The 24,608-nt window shown below is 43.8% G+C and overlaps 1 non-coding gene across 1 annotated transcript; it reads left to right on the top strand.

Annotated features, from left to right (window-relative positions):
- The first annotated feature begins 22,581 nt into the window (after positions 1-22,581).
- On the top strand, positions 22,582-22,719 carry LOC119926379. Its single transcript, XR_005450260.1, has one exon. It is a non-coding gene; the product is annotated as a small nucleolar RNA SNORA7 (small nucleolar RNA).
- Positions 22,720-24,608: the final 1,889 nt, after the last annotated feature.

Raw genomic sequence — 24,608 nt, 5'->3', positions numbered from 1 at the left:
AATTCTCCGTCATTCGTTGGCAGGAAATGCTTCTAATGACCCGGTGGTGCAGACCTCCACTGGAAGCAGTTTGTTGGAGAGAGGCGAGACCACCCTGCCCCTGCTGTGGTGGGAGATGAAGCCCTTTGGCTGCTCCTGGAAAACCAGCAGGCAAGTGACAGAGTCTCTTGGTCGCAGTTGATTCTCTCTCCCGGTAGCCTTGCTGCCTGTTGCTGTGGAAACACTGTGATGTCACAAATCCACCTAATGAATGGGCTGTGCATTTCCCGGGGAGCAGCTGTTGGTCGGAATGCAGGGCTACACAGTCTACTCTCAATGTAGAGGGAGAATTCGGTTGGCAGCTCCTAAGGTGGCTAACTGGCAGCTGAAAAGACTTTGGAAGCAAGGGGAAGGCATGTGACGAAGGCACACACACAGTGAGGTGGCTGGCACACTATGTAGTGCTACACTTTCTTGTCTGGTCTCATAAGCAGATGAGCTGATCTCCCTCCACAGCCTCAATCCTTGCCTAATCAGATTTTTGGATAACTAATAATAATAATGGCATTTATTAAGCACTTACTATGTGCAAAGCACTGTCCTAAGTGCTAAGAAGGTTACAAGGTGGTCACGTTGTCCCATGGGGGGCTCACAGTCTTATTCCCCAATTTACAGATGAGGGAACTGAGGCCCAGAGAGTGAAGTGACTTGCCCAAAGTGATACAGCTGACAATTGGCAGAGCGGGGACTTGAACCCATGACCTCTGACTCAAAAGCCCGTGCTCTTTCCACTGAGCCACCCAAGCACGGGTCTGGGTGTTAGGAGACCTGGGTTTTAATCCCACCTATCCCACTTGTATGCAGTCTGACCTTGGACAAATAACATAACTTCTCTGTGCCTCAGTTTTTTCACCTGTAAAAACGGTGGAAAAAATACCTGTTCTCCCTCTGTCTTTGACTGTGTGCCCCATGTGTGATGGATTGCATCCAATCTGCTTATATCTACCCCAGTGCTTAGTACAGTGCTTGGCACATAGTGCTTAACTACAGCATAGCATAGTGCATAGTCCTGGGAGAAGGTCATGAGTTCTAATCTCATCTCTACCGCTTGTGTACTGTATCCAACCTGATTTACTTGTACCCACCCCAAATCTAAGTACAGTGCCTGGCACATAGCTTTTAACAATTTCTGCAATTATTATTGTTACTCTTAGACACATTCGCTGCTCACAATGAACTTACATTCTAGAGGGAATGTAATATGAGGATTGTGATTGTGAGACAGGGACTGTCTCTAACCTGATTTACTTGTATCCACCCCAGATCTTAGTACAGTGCCTGGAACATAGTATTTAACAATTTCTGCAATTATTATTATTATTAGACACATTCCCTGCTCACAATGAACTTACATTCTAGAGGGAATGTAATATGAGGATTGTGATTGTAAGACAGGGACTGTATCCAACCTGATTTACTTGTATCCACCCCAGATCTTAGTACAGTGCCTGGCACATAGCATTTAACAATTTCTACAGTTATTATTGTTATTATTAGACACATTCCCTGCTCACAATGAACTTTCATTCTAGAGGGAATTTAAAGCACAAGGTTTGAGAGTCAGAAGGTCATGGGTTCTAAACCTGGCTCTGCCATCTGTCTCCTTTGTGACCTTGGGCAAATCATTAAACTTCTCTGTGCCTCAGTTCCCTCATCTGTTAAATGGGGATCAAGACAGTGAGCCCCACATTCATTCAATCAATCAATCATATTTATTGAGCACTTACTATGTGCAGAGCACTGTACTAAGCACTTGGGAAGTACAAATTGACAACATATAGAGACGGTCCCTACCCAACAGCGGGCTCACAGTCTAGTGTGACAGAGACTATTTCCAAGCCAATTTGCTTGTATCCACTCCAGGGCTTAGTACCGTGTCTGGCACATAGTAAGGGCTTAAGTGTTGACCAAAGTTAAATTACTCTCTTTATAGTTGGACTTAAAGAGAATTGGGAGTCTACCAGAAGTTTTGCATTTCTGGCCGGAGAAGAAAACTGATTTTTAATCCAGATTGAAACTGGCTTGGTTTAGGAAAACCAAAAGAAAAAGGAATCAAACTACAAATGACTGCTCTTTAACCATAGCCTAGGAAGTCTTCTGAGTCTTTGGAGAAATCTTGTTCTTGTCATATCACCCAGTGTGTATTAGAATGAAGTATTACATGTTTTTAAAATGACTACGATGACAGTCTATTTTCATGGGTTCTCCAAGGTTGAGAGCAAATTAACTAATCAACCTGCACTTCCATCAACTCTTAGGTGATTAGCATGAGAGATTTGCATGGTTTCCTGAATGACGTATACCCGTTCCCTGGGTTTCTGCTGATTCAGGAGAGCTGCATGTTTGTGTAATTGACCTAATAAAGGTGGAAACCTACTGTGGAAAAACTCATAGGAGATATTTAGTGGTGGACTGTGTTCTAAACATAGTAGGTGCTCAATAATAATAATAACAATGGCATTTATTAAGAGCTTACTATGTGCAAAGCACAGTTCTAAGCACTGGGGAGGTTACAAGGTGATCAGGTTGTCCCACAGGGGGTTCACAGTCAAATTCCCCATTTTACAGATGAGGGAACTGAGGCACAGAGAAGTAAAGTGACTTGCCCAATGTCACACAGCTGACAGTTGGTGGAGCTGGAATTTGAACTCATGACCTCTGACTCCAAAGCCCGTGCTCTTTCCACTGAGTCATGCTGCTTCTCAATAAATACCACTGATGGGGTGGAGTGCTGATGGTCATATATCATGAGAAGAAGCATGGTGTAGTGGCTAGAACCCAAAGCTTGGGAATCAGAAGGTCATGGGTTCTAAACCTGGCTCTGCCATTTATCTGCTTTGTGATCTTGGGCAAATCATTATACTTCCCTGTGCCTAAGTTCCCTCATCTGTTAAGTGGGAATCAAGACTGTGAGCCTCACATGGGACAGAGACTGTCCAACCCAATTTGTACTGTGCCTGACACATAGTAAGGGATTAACAAATAGCATAATTATTATATATGTCAAAGTCTCTTTTCTGCAGGTATCCCTGATGGCAGGTTGGTATAAACTACAGTACAGTCTTATTTCTAAGATGAAATAACAGGTCTTTAACCAAATTAACTGAACGATTCCATCTAATTAATTGAGCTGCTGTAATTGGTACCATGAATTTTCATAAAATAATGATGGCATTTATTAAGTGCTCACTATGTGCAAAGCACTGTTCTAAGTGCTGGAGAGGTTACAAGCTGATCAGGTTGTCTCACAGGGGGCTCACAGTCTTAATCCCCATTTGACAGATGCAGTTACTGAGACACAGAGAAGTTAAGTGACTTGCCCACAGTAACACAGCTGACAATTGGAGGAGCTGGAATTTGAACCCATGACTTCTGACTCCAAAACCCGTGCTCTTTCCACTGAGCCATGGTACTTCTCTATGCGAAAGCTCCCCCAAAGTGGATTATTTTCTCCCTCTGAACACATACATAGCTACCTCAGGGAAGCCATTCTAGAATCAGAGGACTCCATCACTGTATCTTTGAGTTTTAACGTGTACCAAGCACTCTGCTAACCACTGATGGTAGACCTGAGATAACGAGATCATCAGAGTCACTTTTCCACTTGGGGCTCACAGTCCAAAAAGGAAGTACAAATCATTTTTCCCCACTTTACAGAAGAGGAAACCGAGATCCAGGGAAGTGAAGTGACTGGCCCAGGGTCACCTAGCAGCAAGGGGAGGTGCTGGAACTAGAATCCTTTTGTAGTTTTATTTTTTTAGGGTATTTGTTAAGCACTTAATATACATCAGGCTCTGTACTAAGAGCTGGATTAGATACAGCCCATGTCCCACATGGGGCTCACAGTTTTAATTCTCATTTTAAGAGAAGTGACGTAGACAAGTGGCAGAGCTAGGGTTAGAACCTGTGTCTTTCCACTAGGCATGATGGGGGCAAGTTAAGGACTGGTTAAGCCATTGCCAAGTATTAGTGTTAACCTTGCGGTCTCACCTCCGCAACATCGCCAAGATCCGCCCTTTCCTCTCCATCCAAACCGCTACCCTGCTGGTTCAATATCTCATCCTATCTCAAATGGATTACTGCATCAGCCTCCTCTCTGATCTCCCATCCTTCTGTCTCTCCCCACTTCAATCTATACTTCACGCTGCTGCCCAGATCATCTCTGTGCAGAAACGCTCTGGGCATGTTACTCCCCTCCTCAAAAATCTCCAGTGGCTACCAGTCAACCTATGCATCAGGCAAAAACTCCTCACTCTCAGGTTCAAGGCTGTCCATCACCTCGCCCCCTCTTACCTCACCTCCCTTCTTTCCTTCTACAGCCCAGCCCACACCCTCCGCTGCTCTGCCACTAACCTCCTCACTGGGCCTCATTCTCACCCGTCCCACCATCGACCCCCGGCCCACATCGTCCCCCTGGCCTGGAATGCTCTCCCTCCGCACATCTGCCAAGCTAGCTCTCTTCCTCCCTTCAAAGCCCTACTGGGAGCTCACCTCCTCCAGGAGGCCTACCCAGACTGAGCCTCCTCCTTCCTCTCCCCCTCCCCACCCACCCCACCCTACCTCCTTCCCCTCCCCACAGCACCTGTATATATGTTTGTATATATTTATTAATCTATTTTACTTGTACATATTTACTATTCTATTTATTTTATTTTGTTAATGTGTTTTGTTGTCTGTCTCCCCCTTCTAGATTGTGAGCCCGTTGTTAGGTAGGGACCGTCTCTATATGTTGCCAACTTGTACTACCCAAGTGCTTAGTACAGTGCTCTGCACACAGTAAGCGCTCAATAAATACGATTGAGTGAATGAATGAACTATAAGGGGTGCACTATTAAATAGTTACTGAAGCAGCAAAGATAAGCACACCTGTCATAGGAAACTACAAAGGCAAGTACAATAATCAGACCAGCCCTTGAATTGGCTCTTCTAACACGTTCAGAGGCTTTAGGAGGAGTATTTCCATTAAACAAAAAAAAATGTATCTTGGCAACAGCCCATCTGTGTTCTTTCATCTATATCAACCTGTAAATCTTTCCTTTCTTCTGCTCAACATATATTAAGGTACAAGGGAGCAGAATTAAATGTGGATGATGGGGCCACGGGCTGCAGTTTCTTCAAAGGGAAGCAGGAAGTTTGTCAACAAAATTGACATCTCTTTGTATACTTTTAAGAGAAATGGAATAGTTCACTTACTCATTCCTGCCAATGTGAAAGGAATAAAGAAGACCCAAGCTTACTGTTTGCATTCCCAATTCTGAAGTCCTGGAAGACAGAGGTTGGAGAGGCCATGCTTATAGAGACTGAGAGAAATCAATATTGACAGATAAAACACAAATAGCCTTCCTAGAAAAGAAGCTGACTTTTATTTGCCTGCAGTAATACAACAGTAATTATGAGTAGTACCCAGAATCCGACATGCCCATAACGGTCTCTTCCCCGAGAGCTTTTCCCATTTCTCTCCTCTCAGCTAAAGGATGCTTCTTATTTTGTTAGCTTCGGCTGCTCTTCAGTTGTTGGACCTTTCCAGTGAAGAATAGGCAGGAAGCTGCCAAGACCAATGGGGCTGCTTAGAAGCAACGTGGCCTAGTGGAAAGAGCACAGGCTTGGGAGTCAGAGGTCATGGGTTCTAATCCCGAATCTGCCACTTATCAGCTGTGTGACTTTGGGCAAGCCACTTCACGTCTTTGTGCCTCAGTTACCTCATCTGTAAAATGGGGATTAAGATTGTGAGCCCCACCTGGGACAACCTGATTACCTTGTATCTCCCCCAGCACTTAGAATAGTGCTTTGTACACAGTAAGTGCTTATCAAATTACCATCATCATTATTATTAGTATGAAGTGTGACTCCTTCAGACTTGAGTTGGGCTATGGGAGAACTCTGCCTGAGAGGAATCCTATTCCTGTGAGATTGTTTATTGTTACAAATAATTGGAGCTGCAGTTCTGTATATATAGGGGTTTGGGACCACCTACAGATCCAGAGTGACCCCCATCACTGCCCACTCCTTCCACTACTCAAACTTTTGGAACATAGATGTGGTTGTGGTAGTTTGGGCCAATGGCAGCCTTGTTCTTGTTTCTTTTTCTTTTTGTTTAGATATTTGTTAAGCATTCACTGTGTGCTAGGTATTTATTGTTATAGCAGTTACTGTGTGCTAGGTATTGTTATATTATACTCTCCCAAGTGCTTAGTATAGTGCTCTGCACACAATAAGCACTCAATAAATAAAGTTCTAGGAGTGCCCCTCATCAATGCAGCAGACAAATCCTGAAGGGAAGGTGAAGCAATAATTTTATTTATATTAATATCTGTCTCCCCCTCTTCATGACAAACTTGTGGGCAGGGATTCTGCCTGTTTACTGTTATATTGTAGTCTGCATACATTAATCACTTAATACAAATGACTGACTAATAAGTGCTTAGGGTAGATTCAAGCTAATGTGGTTGGACACAGTCCAGTCCCACATACAGCTCAAAAGCCTTAATCCCCATTTTACAGATGAGGTAAGTGAGGCACTGAGAAGTTAAGTGATTTACCCAGGGTCACACAGCAGATAAGTGATGGAGCGGGGATTAGAACTCAAGTCCTTCCGTCCTGTGCTCTAGCCACTAGGGTGACACAGTTTCTCAAGCCCTTAAGGGTGGGGTGTTCACTAAAAATAATTGGGGTGTTTAAGTGCTTAAGTGGGGAGGTAAGAACAAGATTATCAGGTTGAACATTGTCTCTCCCACTTGGGACTCACTCTGAGGTACTCTCCTTAATACAATGCTCAATAATAATAATGATAATTATGGTATTTGGTAAGCACTTACTAAGTTCCAAACACTGTTCTAAGCGCAGAGGTAGATACAAGGTAATCAGGTTGTCCCACGAGGGGCTCACCGTCTTAATCTCCAGTTTACGGATGAGTTAGCTGAGGCACAGAGAAGTTAAGTGACTTCCCCAAAGTCACGCAGCTGACAAGTGGTGGAGCCGGGATTAGAACCAACAACCTCTGACTCCCAAACCCGTGCTCTTTCCACTAAGCCACATTGCTTCTCAGGGAGTACAGGGTCCCACTAAGGACAGAGCCAAAGGGCAGCACAGACCCAATTTGATTTCTGATCTCCTCCCTCCAGCCTCAAGGAGGGGCTTAGAAGGCTGCGAGCCTACTGTTGGGTAGGGACCGTCTCTATATGTTGCCAAGTTGTACTTCCCAAGCGCTTAGTACAGTGCTCTGCACACAGCAAGCGCTCAATAAATACTATTGAACGAATGAATGGACATGTAGTCCCCCACTTCCAGCCCCCCTCTCTGGACAGCTTGGGCTGTTCCTTTCCCCAAAGACTGCTTGCTTGCCGTTGGTGGCCTCCTGGGAGTGTTTATGATCTCGTTGACTCCTGCTCAGCGTGTGGACTGGGGCCAGGACCACCCATGACCCTGAGACCCACAAAAGGACACTGATTGTGCACGAGGCACAACCACACAAGGCCCCATTGCGTGTGTGTCTGCGCCCACCGCTGCCCCATCCAAAGGTGGCACCGGCCTGTCAAAGACATAATAATAATAACAATGATGGCGTTTATTAAGCACTTTCTATGTGCAAAGCACTGTTCTAAGCAGTGGGGAAGTTACAAGGTGGTCAGGTTGTCCCACGGAGGGCTCACAGTCTTAATCCCCATTTTGCAGATGAGGTAACTGAGGCACAGAGAAGTGAAGTGACTTGCCCAAAGTCACACAGCTGACAATTGGTGGAGCCATGATTTCTGACTCCAAAGCAAGTACGCTTTCCACTGAGCCACACTGCTTCTCTCAAGCAGGAGCCTCGGTGACCCAGATGTCACCCCAGTCATAATGCTCTACATGCAGTCAGTGCTCAGTACATACTATTGGGTTCTTGATTGATTAGGCCATGTTTATGTTGCCAATTTGTACTTCCCAAGTGCTTAGTACAGTGCTCTGCACACAGTAAGTGCTCAATAAATACGATTGATTGATTGATTAGGCTAGTGATGCCTAAAGAGGTTCTGCACTTTTCATTACTGATGAACTGTTGTTTTCACAAATGTGCCTTATTCTTTCTTTCCCTTCCACTACAATCAGAGGAGAGACAGTCCATGTTCCACGTCAGTCAATCAGTTGTACTTATTGAGTGTTTGCGTGCAGAGAATTGTACTAAGCGCTTGGGAGAGTACAATAGAACATAGTTGGAAGACACTTGGAGCAGTGTTTTTCAAACTGTGAGGACTTTTACAAATTGCAAATTGTACAAGTAAAACAGAGTAATAAATATGTACAAATATATGCAAGTGCTGTGGGGGAGGGGACTGTTCTGAACTGTGTGCACTCATACTAAATGGCTGATTAATAATAATCAATAATTATCATACTTGTTAAGTGCTTATCATGTGCCAAGCACTGTTCTAAACATTGGGGTAGATACAAGTTAAACAGGTGGGACACAATTCCTGTGCCACGTAGAGTTCGCATACTTATCCCCATTTTACAGGTGAGATAACTGAGGTATGAAGAAGTGAAGTGACATACCCAAGGTCACACAGCAGACATGTGACAGAGCTGGGATTTGAACCCAGGTCCTTCTAATTCCCAGGGCCGTGCTCTATCCACTAGGCCACCCCGATTAAAGAGCCATCGAGAAGACGGGCAGCTCACTTCTGGAAATCAAAGCAGGAGGATAAGCGTCATTAATTTCTTTATGATCTACAAGCTTGGTCTATGCTTCAGGTGTTGTTTGGAAAGGAGCCTAGGCTACCCCTCTTTGAAATGGACTATCAAAGTATGTACAGATGAAGGATGCTGAAACAAATTTTTATGTGAGCCCGCTGTTGGGTAGGGATTGTCTCTATGTGTTGCTGACTTGTACTTCCCAAGAGCTTAGTACAGTGCTCTGCACACAGTAAGTATGCAATAAATACAATTGAATGAATGAATGAATGTGGCCACATAAACCTAAGGACTTGAGAGATTCAGAGAAGTGGTCTCTGGCATTTGGACCAAACTACTGAGGCAGCTATGGATTAGAAATCCTTTTGTGTAATGACTTCACCTTATTGCACAGAAAAGGATTCTACTCCAGAGCTCTCCTGCTGTCTTAACAACCAGCTGACGTCCATATGGCCCTCAGGATTCAGTATTCAAATACATTTGCTTGCAATCTAGAATGGAAAATCTCAGGTGGTTCCAAGATGGCTAGTCTGAAGGCAAAAACATTCTTCCCTGTTTCCTAGCAACATGTGTTGTACAGCAGCGCTGCATCCCATTCCACAGCTGATGCCCTGCATCCATTTGTACTGAAATGTTTGGTTTCAGGTGTGCCGGGATATTTCCTAATGTTCCTTAAATGATCAATTAAGCGTCTACTTTTACAGCAACTTCTGCCCCCCCACAGTGGTTAGCAAAGTGATTATTCTGTGTCACTAGCATGAACCAAAACATTGAAGACTCATTTCGTAAAACCTTGCTAAGGAGCAGCCACTGAGGCAAGCAGAAGCTCACGTCTTCATACCGAACAGTGTAATTGGTAACAAAAGGTAAATCTTCCTACAAACAGGACAAGGAGGACAATAAGCTTGAAGAATCAGTATTGCCAGCTGTTCTTTTCAGTCTCATGGGTAGGGAACCTTAGTTTTAGTAAGCAGCAGCAGTGTGGCTTAGTGGAAAGAGCACTTTTCCTCCCTTCAAAGCCCTACTGAGAGCTCACCTCCTCCAAGAGGCCTTCCCAAACTGAGCCCCCTTTTTCCTCTCCTCCTCCCCATCCCCCCGCCTTACCTCTTTCCCCTCCCACAGCACCTGTATATATATTTGTACAGATTTATTACTCTATTTTACTTGTACATATTTACTATTCTATTAATTTTGTTAATGTTGTGCATTTAGCTTTAATTCTATTTGTTCTGATGACTTGACACCTGTCCACATGTTTTGTTTTGTTGTCTGTCTCCCCCTTTAAGACTGTGAGCCTGTTGTTGGGTAGGGACCGTCTCTATATGTTGCCAACTTGTACTTCCCAAGTGCTTAGTACAGTGCTCTGCACACAGTAAGCACTCAATAAATACGATTGAATGAATGAATACATGGGCTTGGGAGTAAGAGAATGTAGGTTCTAATCCTGGCTCCACCACTTGTCTGCTGTGTGACTTTAAGTAAGTCACTTCACTTCCTCATGTGGAAAATGGGGGTTAAGACTGTGTAAGCCCCATGTGGGGCAGGGACTGTGTCCAACATGATTACCTTGTATGTACCCCAGCACTTAGAACAGTGTTTGGCACATAGCATTTAACAAATACCGCAATTATTATTATTATCAGTAGTAGTAGTAGTAAGAAGCTTCATAGTTGGCAGTAGGGACCCTGTGAATTATGGTACTTAAGTGCTTACTATGTATTAAATGCTGCTGTCCCACGTAGCATTCGCATTCTTATTCCCATTTTACAGGTGAGATACAGTATAATCAAGGTGGACACAGGCCCTGGCCCACATTGGACTCACAGCCTAATTTGGAGTCAGATTTAATCCCTATTTTAATCCCTATTTATAAGAGAAGCAGCATGGCTCAGTGGAAAGAGCCTGGGCTTGGGAGCCAGAGGCTGTGGGTTCTAATCCCAGCTCCACCACTTGTCAGCTGTGTGACTTTGGCCAAGTCACTTAACTTCTCTGTGCCTCAGTTACCTCATCTGTAAAATGGGAATTAAGACTGTGAGCCCCACGTGGGACAACCTTGTATCCTCCCCATTGCTTAGAACAGTGCTTTGCACATAGTAAGTGCTTAACAAATGCCATCATTATCATTATTATGAGGGTGAATACAAAATAAGTAGTTTTGAGTCACTATTCCTGTCTGACAAGGGGCTCACAACATCAGTGGGGAAAGACAGGCATTAAGAAGGAGAAATTCAAGTGCTTAGTTCAGTACTCTGCAAATAGTAAGTACTCAGTAAGTACCATTGAAAATGAGAAATTATAGGCAGAGCAAAGACAACTGGAACACTAAAATCCAAGACTCAAAAGCAAGGCGAATTGGCAGGCTTATAATCAATCATTGGTATTTACTGAGCACTTACTGTGTGCAGAGCACTGAGGTATTCTCTTATATTGTGCTTAGTAAAGTGCTCTGCATAAGAGTGCTCAATAAATAATCACTGTTTGGGAGTGTACAAAACACTAGAGTTGATAGATATGCTCTCTGCCCAAAGGGGCATACAGTCTACATGGGGACTGTATCAGTCAATCATATTTATTGAGTGCTTACTGTGAGCAGAGTACTGTACTAAATGCTTGGGAAAGTCCAATATATCAGTCACATTGCCTGCCCACAACATTACAGATAGGGGAAATGGCAGTGTACTGAGCCCACAGGAAACTATTATAGTAGTGACTGTTTTGATTCCCAACTCCGTAGCCTCGGCACTCTGTGACGAGTTTCAAAGTGAAAACCAAACCACCACTGAATACTGTGGAAAGCCTTGCACACTTCTTAATCAAAGTGCAGGGAAGTGACACATACACACGTTCACACACACACAGGCATGCTACAACAAATGTAGCTGTCCTTCTGACTGTTTCACCAAGTTCGAGCAGATGATCCCTCATCGGAAGAGTTGGAGATGTTTGTGGCAGCACAGACTTCTGACACAAGTCTCCAAAGCCTCCTTCTCCCCTTGAAGCATCCATCACAGTAGCTCTATGTGGCAGTTGTTTAGTCCAGGCCCGTTACTGGATAGAGCAGGGAGGGAAGGCCACTTCTCCCTCTGTGCTCTGCCCCCCGGACCAACTTTACAATGATCTGTCCTGGAGAACGGCAGCTTTGTTCCTTCTTGAATTCATTACTTGCTGTTGTTGTTCATGGGATCATTCATTCATTCAATCGTATTTATTGAGCGCTTACTTTGTGCAGAGCACTGTATTAAGCGCTTGGGAAGTACAAGTTGGCAACATATAGAGACGGTCCCTACCCAATAACGGGCTCACAGTCTAGAAGGGGGAGACAGACAACAAAACATGTGGTCAGGTGTCAAGTCATCAGAATAAAAACAGTCACTCATCAAATGGTTTTCTGTGGGCTCACTAATAATAATAATAATAATTTGGTATTAAGCACTTACTATGTGCAAAGCACTGTTCTAAGCGCTGGGGAGGTTACAAGGTGATCGGGTTGTCCCACGGGGGGCTCACAGTCTTAATCTCCATTTTACAGGTGAGGTAACTGAGGCACAGAGAAGTGAAGTGACTTGCCCAAAGTCACACAACTGACAATTGGCGGAGCCGGGATTTGAACCCACAACCTCTGACTCCAAAGCCTGTGCTCTTTCCACTGAGCCATGCTGCTTCTCTACAGGAAGATATAAGAGAAGCAGCGTGGCTTAGTGGATAGAGCGAGGGCCTGCGAGTCAGAAGGTCATGGGTTCTAATCCCGGCTCTACCACGTATCTGTTGTGTGACCTTGGGCAAGTCACTTCACTTCTCTGGATCTCATCTGTAAAATGAGGATTAAGAGTGTGAGCCCTTCGTGGGACAGAGACTGTGTCCAACCTGACTAACTTGTATGTACCCTAGGGCTTAGAACAGTGCTCGGCACATAGTAAGTGTTTAACAAGTACCATGACTATTCAGCGTTTAGAACAGTGCTTGGTGCATATTAAGCACTTAACGAATACCATAATCATGATATAAGGATTTGTACTTATGTGTTGTGGGCTGTGGGTGGAAGACTGTGAGCCCATCTTCTAGACCGTGAGCCTGTTGTTCGGTAGGGACCGTCTCTATATGTTGCCAACTTGTAGTTCCCAAGCACTTAGTGCTCTGCACACAGTAAGCGCTCAGTAAATATGGTTGAATGAATGAATGATGAATATCATTCAAAGCTCAAGGGGTCAGATCCAAGGACAGAGGCGATGCAGAAGAGATGATGAATAGGGGAAATAAGGGTTTAGTCAGGGAATGCCTTTTGGGGAAAATGTGATTTTAATAGGGCTTTGAAGGTTGGGAGAGTGGTAGGGTGAGCCCCCTTTTTCCTCTCCTCCTCCCCATCCCCCCCTCCCTACCTCCTTCCCCTCCCCACAGCACCTGTATATATATATATATATATATATATATATATATATATATATATATATATATATGTATAGATTTATTACTCTATTTTACTTGTACATATTTACTATTCTATTTATTTTAACGATGTGCATCTAGCTTTATTTTTATTTATTCTGGTGACTTGACACCTGTCCACATGTTTTGTTTTGTTGTCTCTCTCCCCCTTCTAGACTGTGAGCTCGTTGTTGGGTAGGGACCGTCTCTCTATGTCACCATCTGGTACTTCCCAAGCGCTTAGTACAGTGCTCTGCACACAGTAAGCGCTCAATAAATACTACTGAATGAATGAATGGAGGAGGATGGAGTTCCAGGACAGAGGGGGGAAGCAGACAAGGGGTTGGCAGTGAGAGAGATGAGATCGAGGTACAATGACTGGTTGATATTAGAGAAGTCAAGTATGTAGTTGGGTTGTAGCAGGATGTCACCGTGGCTCAGTGGAAAGAGCCTGGGCTTTGGAATCAGAGGTCATGGGTTCAAATCCCAGCTCCACCAATTGTCAGCTGTGTGACTTTGGGCAAGTCACTTAACTTCTCTGGGTCTCATTTACCTCATCTGTAAAATGGGGACTGTGAGCCCCCATGACACAATCTAATCACCTTGTAACCTCCCCAGCACTTAGAACAGTGTCCTGCACATAGCAAGCACTTAATAAATGCCATTATTATTATTATTATTATCACCACCAAGGTGAGTTAGCAAGCAGCATTGACTGAGTGCCTTAAAGTCAATGATTAGACTTTCCATTTAATGTGGAGATGGATAGGCAGCCGCCAGAGATGCAGTAGTCAAGGTGGGATCTGGTAAGTGTTTGAGGAAGCGCAGTAACAGTTTGGATGGAGAGGAAGGGGTGGATTCTGGTGATATTGTGAGGGTTGAACTCACAAGGATTGGTGACATTGAAGATGTGGGTTGAATGAGAGAGATAATGGGTTTGTGAGACAGGAAGGAGGGTGGGAAACTATGGAGGAGGAGAGGGTTTGGGTGGAAAGATGTGGAGGTCTGCTTTGGACATGTTATATTTGAGGTGTTGGTGGGACATCCAAGTAGAGATTTACTGAAGTTGAGGAAATGCAAGGCTGCCGAGAAGAAGAAAGGTCAAGGCTGAAGAGGTAGATTTAGAAATCATCTACATAGAGATGGTAGTTGAAGCAGTGGAAGCGAATGAATTCCCCAAGGATATGGGTATAGATAGAGAATAGAAAGGGACCCAGAACTGAGCATTGAGAGACTCTCACAGTTAGGGAATAGAAGGTAGGGGAGCAGCCCGTGAAAAAGTCTGAGAAGGAGCAGCTGGAGAGATAGGAGGAGAACGAGGAGAAGACACTGCTGCCGAAGTCAAGATGAGAAAATGCTTCCACGAGGTGACAGTCTACAGTGTCCTAGGCCATTGGATTTACAAAGATGTTAGAGAGGACAGTTTTCTATGGAGTGAAGGGGGTGGAAGTCAGATTCCAGGGGGTCAAGGAAATAATTGAAGGAGGGGAAGTGGAAGCAGTGGGTCTAAGACAACTCTCTTGAGGCCGTATGAGCAATTACGCAGTCTTTGGATGGGGTAGTTAGTATTGCTGTTTTTCCTGACTCCAGGCAAAAGCTTTCTCTGCGAAAGGAATGTATTTAACAATGCTTTTGCAGTGGACTCTCCCAAATGTTTACTACAGTGCTCCATGTACAGTAAATACCACTGACTGAGAGCAGCAAACTGTGGGCTCTAGAAACTGAGGAGTCTTCTAGTCCCCCAAACTCAAAAGTCCCCGAGCTTTGAATATTTGTGGTAGTACCAAGAGGGAAATAACTGAGATTTTTTTTCCCCAGTGGAGTGGTGATAAAGGGTGTAGGATATATCTGTAAACTATGTTGTTTCCACCTACTTGTTAGTTATTCAAGAGAATCAGTCAATCAGTGGTATCTATTCAGCATGGCTCAATGGAAAGAGCAGGGGCTTGAGAGTCAGAGGTCATGGGTTCAAATCCCCGCTCTGCCAATTGTCAGCTGTGTGACTTTGGGCAACTCACTTAACTTCTTTGTGCCTCAGTTAACTCATCTGTAAAATGGGGATGAAGACTGTGAGCCCCACGTGGGACAATCTGATCACCTTGTATCCTCCCCAGTGCGTAGAACAGTGCTTTGCACATAGTAAATGCTTAACAAATGCCATCATCATCATCTATTGAGTGCTAACTGTGTGCTGAGCACTGAACTAATTACTGGAGAGAGTTCAACACAATAGAAGTGGTAGACATGACTCCTGCCCTCAAGAAGCTTACAGTCAAGTGGGGAGGTGGAAATTTAAAATAAATCATGAATTCATTCAATCAGATTCAAACACATTAATATCCCTCAGCATGCCTGTGGGATGAGAAGGTTTTAGAACAACTGGTCTAGACAGACTCTTTTACATTTAAATACTTCGCTGCAAGCTTGTATGTGGGCTGGGAATAATTACATTAAAAAATGTATATAATATGAGAGAGGTTCTTTTTGTGGGGAATGAGAATGGACCAAAGGAATGTCTTCCTCATGGCAATTAATGCCTTTTTCATGAACTTTTAAAACTAAGTAATTGGTAGTGCAATGGAAACTATTACCCCTTAATATGCCCTAGGAAAAGTCTTGTACTGGTGAAAAGTACCCAGTGTATTCTGAATACATAAGCCCCTCATTTTATTGAGTCTGATGGGTAGAATTCAAATTTAAGGGCTAGTTGCTATTTTTGGCTGATTCTATCATGTTCCAAGCATGTTGGATCGGTGATAAAATCTGCTTCCATTCTCTCTCGGTCTCTTCCATCCCAACAGAGAGTTTGAGCCTATTTGTTCATTTGTTTCTGTTCAATCAGTCAATGGTATTTGAGGGCTTAGTTTATGCAGAGCACTGTACTAAGTGAAAAGTACAGTACAACAAAGCTGGTAGACATAATGTTTTAATGTTTCTTCTGTGTGTGTGTGTGTGTGTGTGTGTGTCCAATACACTAGCCCTACTTAATCTCTTAGATTGTAAGCCCCCCAAGGGACAGAGACCGTGTCTAATTCTCACCTGCGATTTTTCTCCCAGCACTTAGTATGCCCCCTACATAATATGTACTTTATAAGTACTATTAACCAAAAAATCAATGGTACTTATAGAACACTTATTGGGTGCAGAGCACTGAACTAAGTGCTTGGGAAAGTACAAAACAGAATTTGTAGACGTGATCCCTGTCCACAAGGTGCTTACAGCCTTCAGGAGAATAATAATAATAATAATGGTATCTGTTAAGCACTTACTATGTGCTAAGCAATGTTCTAAAGCACTGGGGTAGACACAGAGTAATCAGGTTGTCCCAAGTGGGGCTCACAGTCTTAATCCCCATTTTACAGATGAGATAACTCAGGCACAGAGATGTTAAGTGATTTGCCCAAGGTAACAGTCTAAAGTATTATTATTACAACTACATCTGAGAGGAAGAACACCTCTAAGTGTGCCATCTAATAATAATTATGGTGCACATCTGTGGGAGTTCTGACTGTGAAGACTGGAATGATGATGGGAAACAACACACATACCTATTTATGGGTGCGCATGCACAGACACACACACACACTTAAAACTGTCCTTATACTAAAAAGGTCCTGCCACTTGTCTGCTATGTGACCCTGGGCCAGTCATCTGACTTCTCTGTACCTCAATCACCTCATTTGTAAAATGTGGATTACAACTGTGAACCCCCTTTGGGACAGCGACTGTGTCCAACCTGACTAGCTTGTATCTACCTCAGCGCTTAGGACAGTTCTTGACACATAGTAAGTGTCTAAAGACCATTTTTTTAAAAAAATCTTATTTTCTTAAAAATGAGGAGCCTATATTAAAATATAGACAATCGAGTGCTCCCCTGACTTAATTCGAACCACATGTCAAAAGGAAAAACTTTCCTTTGACAAATGCAGCCTGATTTGATGTTTGCTTGGAAACCTCAGCTCTGATAAAAACAAATTCATTCATTCAATTGTATTTAGTGAGCGCTTTCTGTGTGCAGAGCGCTGTACTAATCTGTGCTGGTTAACCATCCTCCAACTGTGAGCCCGCCTCAGTTCCGTCTAGGAAAATTTACAGAACGCGTTGTTCAGCCCTCCGAAAGATTTAGGTTGTGAGGGACAGGGTGTTTGACTTTCCTGGGGTTCCACTGGACAAAAATGAGAGGAATTCAGTTTCCCATTCTACTACAGGAAATGTAGAATTGATAGACTGCATATTGGAAGACCTGGATTTTGCTTGGGACAAACCCAACAGCAGGCTCATAAGGATATATAGAAAATGAACTGAACCTACCTGTTTCTAACAGTGGCAGCATTCCCAGTCTTTTTTCCAGCTAATGGAGGAGGATTTGCTACCAAATACGTTCTCTTTATTGCAGCTTATAGCGTTGAAAACAGCTAGAACAAGCACACAAGGTAGGAAGTCTTTGGGATTATTTCCTTACGTATTTCTGCTGTTTGGCTAAAAAGTCCACATGCTTGAAACTGCCAATGTGATGTTTGTGTGTATGTGCCTGTTTTTAATAGTATTTGTTAAGCATTTACTGTGTGTCAGACACTCTACTAAGCTCTGGAGTACATACAAGATAATCGGGTTGGGCACAGTTCCTGTCACACAAAGCGCTCACAGTCTTAGTCCCCATTTTACAGATGAGGCAACAGAAGCACAGAGATGTTGTTACCTGTCCAAGGTTATACAGCAAACACGTGGCAGAGCCAGGATTAGAACCCATGCCCCCTGATTTCCAGGCCGGGGCTCTTTCCAGTAGGCCATCCTGCTTCTTACCCTCAGTCTCTACCATACCCTGTCTAAGGTCACCTGAGTATATGTGAGGAAAAGGGACAGTTTGGGGGCATACAATAGTTTGAAGTGATCTCATGCAGATGTGGTAACAATAATAATAATAATGGGGTTTAAGCACTATAAGGGAAGCAGGGTGGTTTAGTGGAAAGAGCACAGGCTTGGGAGTCAGAGATTGTGGGTTCTAATCCCAGTTCTGCCACTTGTCTGCTGTGTGACCCTGGACAAGTCACTTAACTTCTCTGTGCTTCGATGATATCTGTAAAGTGGGGATTGAAACTGTGAGCTCCACATGGGACAGCCTGATTACCTTGCATTTACCCCAGTGCTTAGAACAGTATTTGGCACATAGTAAGTGCTTAACAAATACCATAATTATGATTATTAAGTATTTACCTTGTGCTGAACACCATACAAAATGTTGCGATAGATCTAAAGTAAGCAAATCAGACTCAGTCCCTGTCCCACATGGGGCTCACCAACTAAGGGGGAGGGAGAACAGGTATTTAATCCCCATTTTACCATTTAGAAAACAGACAGAAAGAAACGAAATTAAGTGCATAGCCTGCAAGTGGCACAGGCAGGATTAGAACACAGGTCCTTTGACACCCAAGCCTTGTTCTTTCCACTAAACTATACTGATGAACTCATTATTCACGAAGTAGGCTTGGAATCTGGCCTCCTGGAGATGCCTAATTTATTCCATTTATATTAATGTCTATCTCTCTCTGTAGACTGAAAGCTCTTTGCAAGGAAGGATTACTTCCACCTTCCTATATTCAGCCCTCCTGGGAGCCTGCTTCCTCAAATAAGCCTTCCCTGATTAATTCCCAACATCCCAGGTTATATAAATCCATCCACCATCTCTAGCCCTTGTGTACTTACTAGTATCCACCCTCTGCAGTGATGAAGAAGTTTACAAAGACATGTACATAAGTGTTGTTGGGTGGATTTATTGGGATTACTGGGAAATTCAGGACAGTCCCTTCTAGACTGTGAGGCTGCTGTTGGGTAGGGACTGTCTCTATATGTTGCCGACTTGTACTTCCCAAGCGCTTAGTACAGTGCTCTGCACACAGTAAGCGCTCAATAAATACGATTGATTGATTCCCTCCCAGCAGCTGGCTGAGAAGCAGCATGGCGGCCCGGGAGTCAAATGACCTGGGTTCTAATCCTGCCTCTGTCACTGCCCTGCCATGTGACCTTGGGCAAGTCACCTCACTTCTCAGTGCTGTAGTTTCTTCATCAGTAAAATGGGGATTAAATACCCATTCTCCCTGTTACTTAGGCTACGAGTCCCATTCTTCCCTCATAACATCTCTGCATCTAGACTGTGAGCCCGTTGTTGGGTAGGGACTGTCTCTATCTGGTGCCAACTTGTACTTCCCAAGCGCTTAGTACAGTGCCCTGCACACAGTAAGCGCTCAATAAATACGATTGAATGAATGAATGAAAGAAAAGCAGTGTGGCCTAATGGAGATAGCAGGGGCCTGGGAGCCAAAGGACCTGGGTTCTAATCCCAGCTCCTCCATTTAACTTCTCTGGACCTCAGTTCCCTCATCTGCCTGTTCTCTTTCCTACTTAGACTATGAGTCCAATGTGGGCCCTGGTTATGTTGTTTCTATCCCAGGCCTTAGTGCTTGGCACATAGTAAGCACTTAACAAAAATACCTCATCTGTAAAATGGGGATTAAGACTGTGAGCCCCAAGTAGGACATAGACTGCATCCAAACTATCTTGCATCTACTCCAGTGCTTAGTACAGTGGCTGGTAGATAGTGAGTGCTTTACGGATACCATAAAAAGTGAGGGGTGTGTGGTGGTTGGGGAATGGAGGAGCGCTTAGCACCACTCTAGCACAGGGGAAGCAGGGTTAAGTGATAATAATAACAATAATTATTATTACAGTACTAGCTAAGTGCTTACTATGTGCCAAGCACTTTTCTGAGCACTGGGGTAGATACAAGTTGATCAGGTTGGATACAGTCCCTATCCCAGAAGGGGCTCCCATGCCTAATCCTCGTTTTACAGATGAGGTAACTGAGGCACAGAGAAGTTAAGTGACTTAACCAAGGTCACACAGCAGGCATGTGGTAGAACTGGGATTAAAACCCAGGTCCTTCTGATTCCCAGGCCCAGGTTCTATCCACAAAGCCATGCTGCTTCTCAGGCCATCTGTTCACAGGTGAGAAACCCTTCCCCACAGCAACTGTATATATGTTTGTACATATTTATTACTCTATTTATTTTACTTGTAAATATCTATTCTATTTATTTTATTTTGTTAATATGTTTGGTTTTGTTCTCTGTCTCCCCCTTCTAGACTGTGAGCCCACTGTTGGGTAGGGACCGTCTCTATATGTTGCCAACTTGTACTTCCCAAGCTCTTAGTACAGTGCTCTGCACACAGTAAGTGCTCAATAAATATGATTGATTGCTTGATTGAGAACCAAGGATCCCAAAAAGAGTGGGGTTATCAGAGGAATTGTCCAGAGCAGCTTTGCAGTCTGGAAGGCAGAGAGGACATCGGGAGGTAAGAATCCCAGAGATATATTGTCCTCAGATCGTCAGCTCTGAGGCAGCCTCTCACCCAGGCTACGGCGAACGATTCAGAAGATGTTGCTGCACATTTTCCAACCCATCCATGAGCTGGAGAAACATGAAACAATCTGTACCTTTCAATGAACTCGTCTCATTAATCTTCTGGCTCCGCAGCCCTTCTGAAGAGCACGTACTTAAAGCTGCTCATTCATTACTGTTCTAATAACAGCAGCAGGCATTAAAGCACCAGGCTGCAGGGGAACCAATATCTTTTTAAATACATTTACACAGCAATAAATAAAAGTGATCTCAGTTTACCTCTTTATTAAACTCTATTTGCTCGTTGGAGTTAAGGGCCGTATTTGTGTCTTGCCATTCAAATTTATTCACTTTATTCTCCCAGGCTTGCTGTATTTATTCCATAACTTAATAATAATAGCCTGCACAAATATATAGTGCCTTTCATTATCAAATAATACTCATTAAGAGCTCTTGTGCCTGGTGATCTGCTGGGTATTGCTGCTACACAGAGAGGACTTCATCCCCATGCTACAGATGGGGAAATTCAGCACTTAGGTAACTATCCTCATAATAATAATAATAATAATAATGATGGTATTTATACTCTTCTATATCCCCTCTCTGAAATTTATTCTAATGTCTGTCCCCCACTGCAGTCTGAAAGCTCCTCGTGGGCAGGGATTGTATCTACCAATTCTATCGTACTTTGTAAACTTGTTATGAGTAAGGAATGTGTCTAATTCTGTTGTAGTGTACTCTCCCAAGTGCTTAGTACAGCGCTTTGCACATAGCAAACACTCGGAAATTACCATTGAATCCCAAGCATTTAGTACAGTCCTCTGCACACAGTAAGTGCTCAGTAAATACCATTGATTGATTGAAATGATGTGAGAGAAACCTGATTTTCCTTGGCCAAGGTCTTCCAGAACACCAAAGGAGCATCCCGATCTATCATAGGCAGTTGAGAGAAATTGGTGTAACCCAACGAGACGTGATCCAGCTGCTCATCATCATCATCATCAATCGTATTTATTGAGCATTTACTGTGTGCAGAGCACTGTACTAAGCGCTTGGGAAGTACAAGTTGGCAACATATACAGTCCCTACCCAACAGTGGGCTCACAGTCTTAAAGGGGGAGACAGAGAACAAAACCAAACATACTAACAAAATAAAATAAATAGAATAGATATGTACAAGTAAAATAAATAAATAAATAGAGTAACAAATATGTACAAACATATATACATATAAACAGGTGCTGTGGGGAAGAGAAGGAGGTAAGATGGGGGGATGGAGAGGGGGACGAGGGGGAGAGGAAGGAAGGGGCTGCTGCTGGCTTCTGGTTAACAGGGATGACCCCGCCTGGCATTTTGAGGCTCATTTAGCCATGGCAAACTGAACTCCCTTCTGTGGCTATGTCAACAATGACTCTCTCTTCACTTCCAGCCATTCACTGGTAAGCAGCATGGCCTAGAGGACAGAGTATGGACCTAATCCTGGCTCTACCACTTATCTGTTGTATGACCTTGGGCAAGCTACTTTGCTTCTCTGTGCCTCAGTTACCTCTTCTGTTAAATGGGGGTTAAGACTCTGAGCCCTGTGTGCGGCAACCTGATTACCTTGTATCTACCCCAGTGCTTAGTACAGTGACTGGCACATAGTGTTTAACAAATATCACAATTATTAGTAGTAGAAGCAGTATTATTATTATATTGCTGACCTTGGGGTTTCCAGTTGTTTGCCTCTCTAGGTCCCATTGTGGGGAGCTGAAGATTCCTGTAAACTATCTTGGAGAATAATAATACTCTTTTCATTCAATCGTATTTATTGAGCACTTACTGTGTGCAGAGCACTGTACTAAGCACTTGGGAAGTACAATCTGGCAACATATAGAGACAGTCCCTACCCAACAGCAGGCTCTTTTGACTTTAGGGGCCCAATGTCTGACACCTGCGTACTTACTGTTGTTTTCAAGCTACCTGCACCCTGGAAATCCTACACAGAGCCTAAGATATTTTCACCAGCAACTTAGAATTTAATGTTGGTAAATTCTGCTACTTCAGTAGTTCACTCCCCATCTCAGGATCACTCCTAGAGAGTTTCCAGTACTCTACCAGTCTCGGTTATGGGAAGGAGAGTCAAGCCGAGGCATACCCATTCCATTCCTAGCTTGGGTAATGGCTAGTGAGTGGAAGGCCATCTGCTACAAGTCAAAACCCACCCATGCTGGGCAGCAGCTGCATGGGAGAGAGTCAAGGCTGGAGACTCAAGTTCACTGCTCGGAAGAAGGCCATGGTAAACTCTAGGTATACACTAGGGAAAACTCTAGGGATACACTACCAGAATGATTGCAGATGGAAGTGTGGTGTTCTGGGAGTGATGTGTCCATTCACTGCCCAAAACACAAACAGGGAAAAAAAAAGTAGAAATCACAGTCCAGAAGATCAGCACATCTTTTAGCAGACAGCAAGAAAATATGGTAATACTAATAATAATAATAATAATAATAATGGCATTTATTAAGCACTCACTATGTGCTTACTTAGGAGGCCTTCCCAGACTGAGCCCCCTCCTTCCTCTCCACCTCCTCCCGCTTCCCATCCCCCCCACCTTACCTCCTTCCCCTCCCCACAGCACCTGTATATGTATATATGTTTGTAAGTATTTATTACTCTATTTTATTTGTACATATTTATTCTATTTATTTTATTTTGTTAATATGTTTTGTTCTCTGTCTCCCCCTTCTAGACTTTGAGCCCACTGTTGGGTAGGGACCGTCTCTATATGTTGCCAACTTGTACTTCCCAAGCGCTTAGTACAGTGCTCTGCACACAGTAAGCACTCAATAAATACGATTGAATGAATGAGTGAATGTGCAAAGCACTAAGTGCTGGGGAGGCTACAAGGTGATCAGGTTGTCCCACAGAGAGCTCACAGTCTTAATCCCCATTCTACAGATGAGGTAACTGAGGCACAGAGAAGTTGTGACTTGCCCAAAGTCACACAGCTGACAATTGGCGGAGCGGGATTTGAACCCAATACCTCTGACTCTGTGGGACATTATGCTCCATTCCTAGTTGAGGATCTGTACACTTTCCATATGGCTGTGAGATGTAGAAAATATGCAAGTTCTATTCAGCTTCACCTATAGACCCTTCTCCATATCAAATAGAAGGACAAGATAAGCAGCAGGGCCTGGATTGCAGTCTGCTCATTAGCACTGAAGCATTGCTCACAGTCAAACAATTCCTCTGAGCAAGACAGAAATCCAAATGACAGAATAAACAATTTGAAGACATAATGAAGTGGAGAAGCAGCATGTCCTAATGGAAACAGCATGGGCCTGAGGGTCAGATGACCTGGGTTGTAATCCTGGTTCTGCCAAATGCTTGCTCTGTGACTTTGGGCAAGTCACTTAACATCTCTGTGCTTCAGTTCTCCTGTTCTCCCTCCTACTTAGACTGTGAGCCCCATGCAGGACAGGGATTGTGTCCAAACTACTTCACTTGCATCTACCCCAGTGCTTAGGACAGGCTTTGACACACAGTAAGCACTTGATACCATAAACAAAATGAAGCAATGCAGCTATCTTTCCAGGTAGCCTCATTGTCAACATATCATCTTGGTGTCTACTGAGCGCTTACTTTGGGCCCAACACTTATTCGAAGCATTGGGGAAAGTGAAATTCAATTGATAAACTCATTCCCTGCCCACAAGGAGCTTGCAGTCTAGAGGAGGACAGCTTGATCTCAACAATCCTGAAGGACTCAGGAGAATGCAGGTTTTTTTGTGGGGGGGGAAGAGCGGCAGTATTTAGGTACTCACTATGTGTCAGGCAGTGTACTAAGCACTGGGGTGGATCCAAGCAAATCGGGTTGGACACAGTCCCTGTCCCATAGGGGGCTCAGAGTCTCAATCTCCATTTTACAGATGAGGTAACTGAGGCACAGAGAAGTAAAGTGGCTTGCCCAAGGTTACCCAGAAAGCAAGTGGCTGAGTCAGGATTAGAATCTTTGACCTTCTAACTCACAGGCCTGTGCTCTATCCACTATGCCAACCTACTTCTCTAATTTAACCAACTAGCCTAATCTGTCTAGATG

This window comes from Tachyglossus aculeatus, chromosome 3 (genome assembly GCF_015852505.1).
Source record: "Tachyglossus aculeatus isolate mTacAcu1 chromosome 3, mTacAcu1.pri, whole genome shotgun sequence".
NCBI lineage: Eukaryota > Metazoa > Chordata > Mammalia > Monotremata > Tachyglossidae > Tachyglossus > Tachyglossus aculeatus.
Note: the sequence above shows the minus strand (reverse complement) of the source record. Positions and strands in the feature narration are given on the sequence as shown.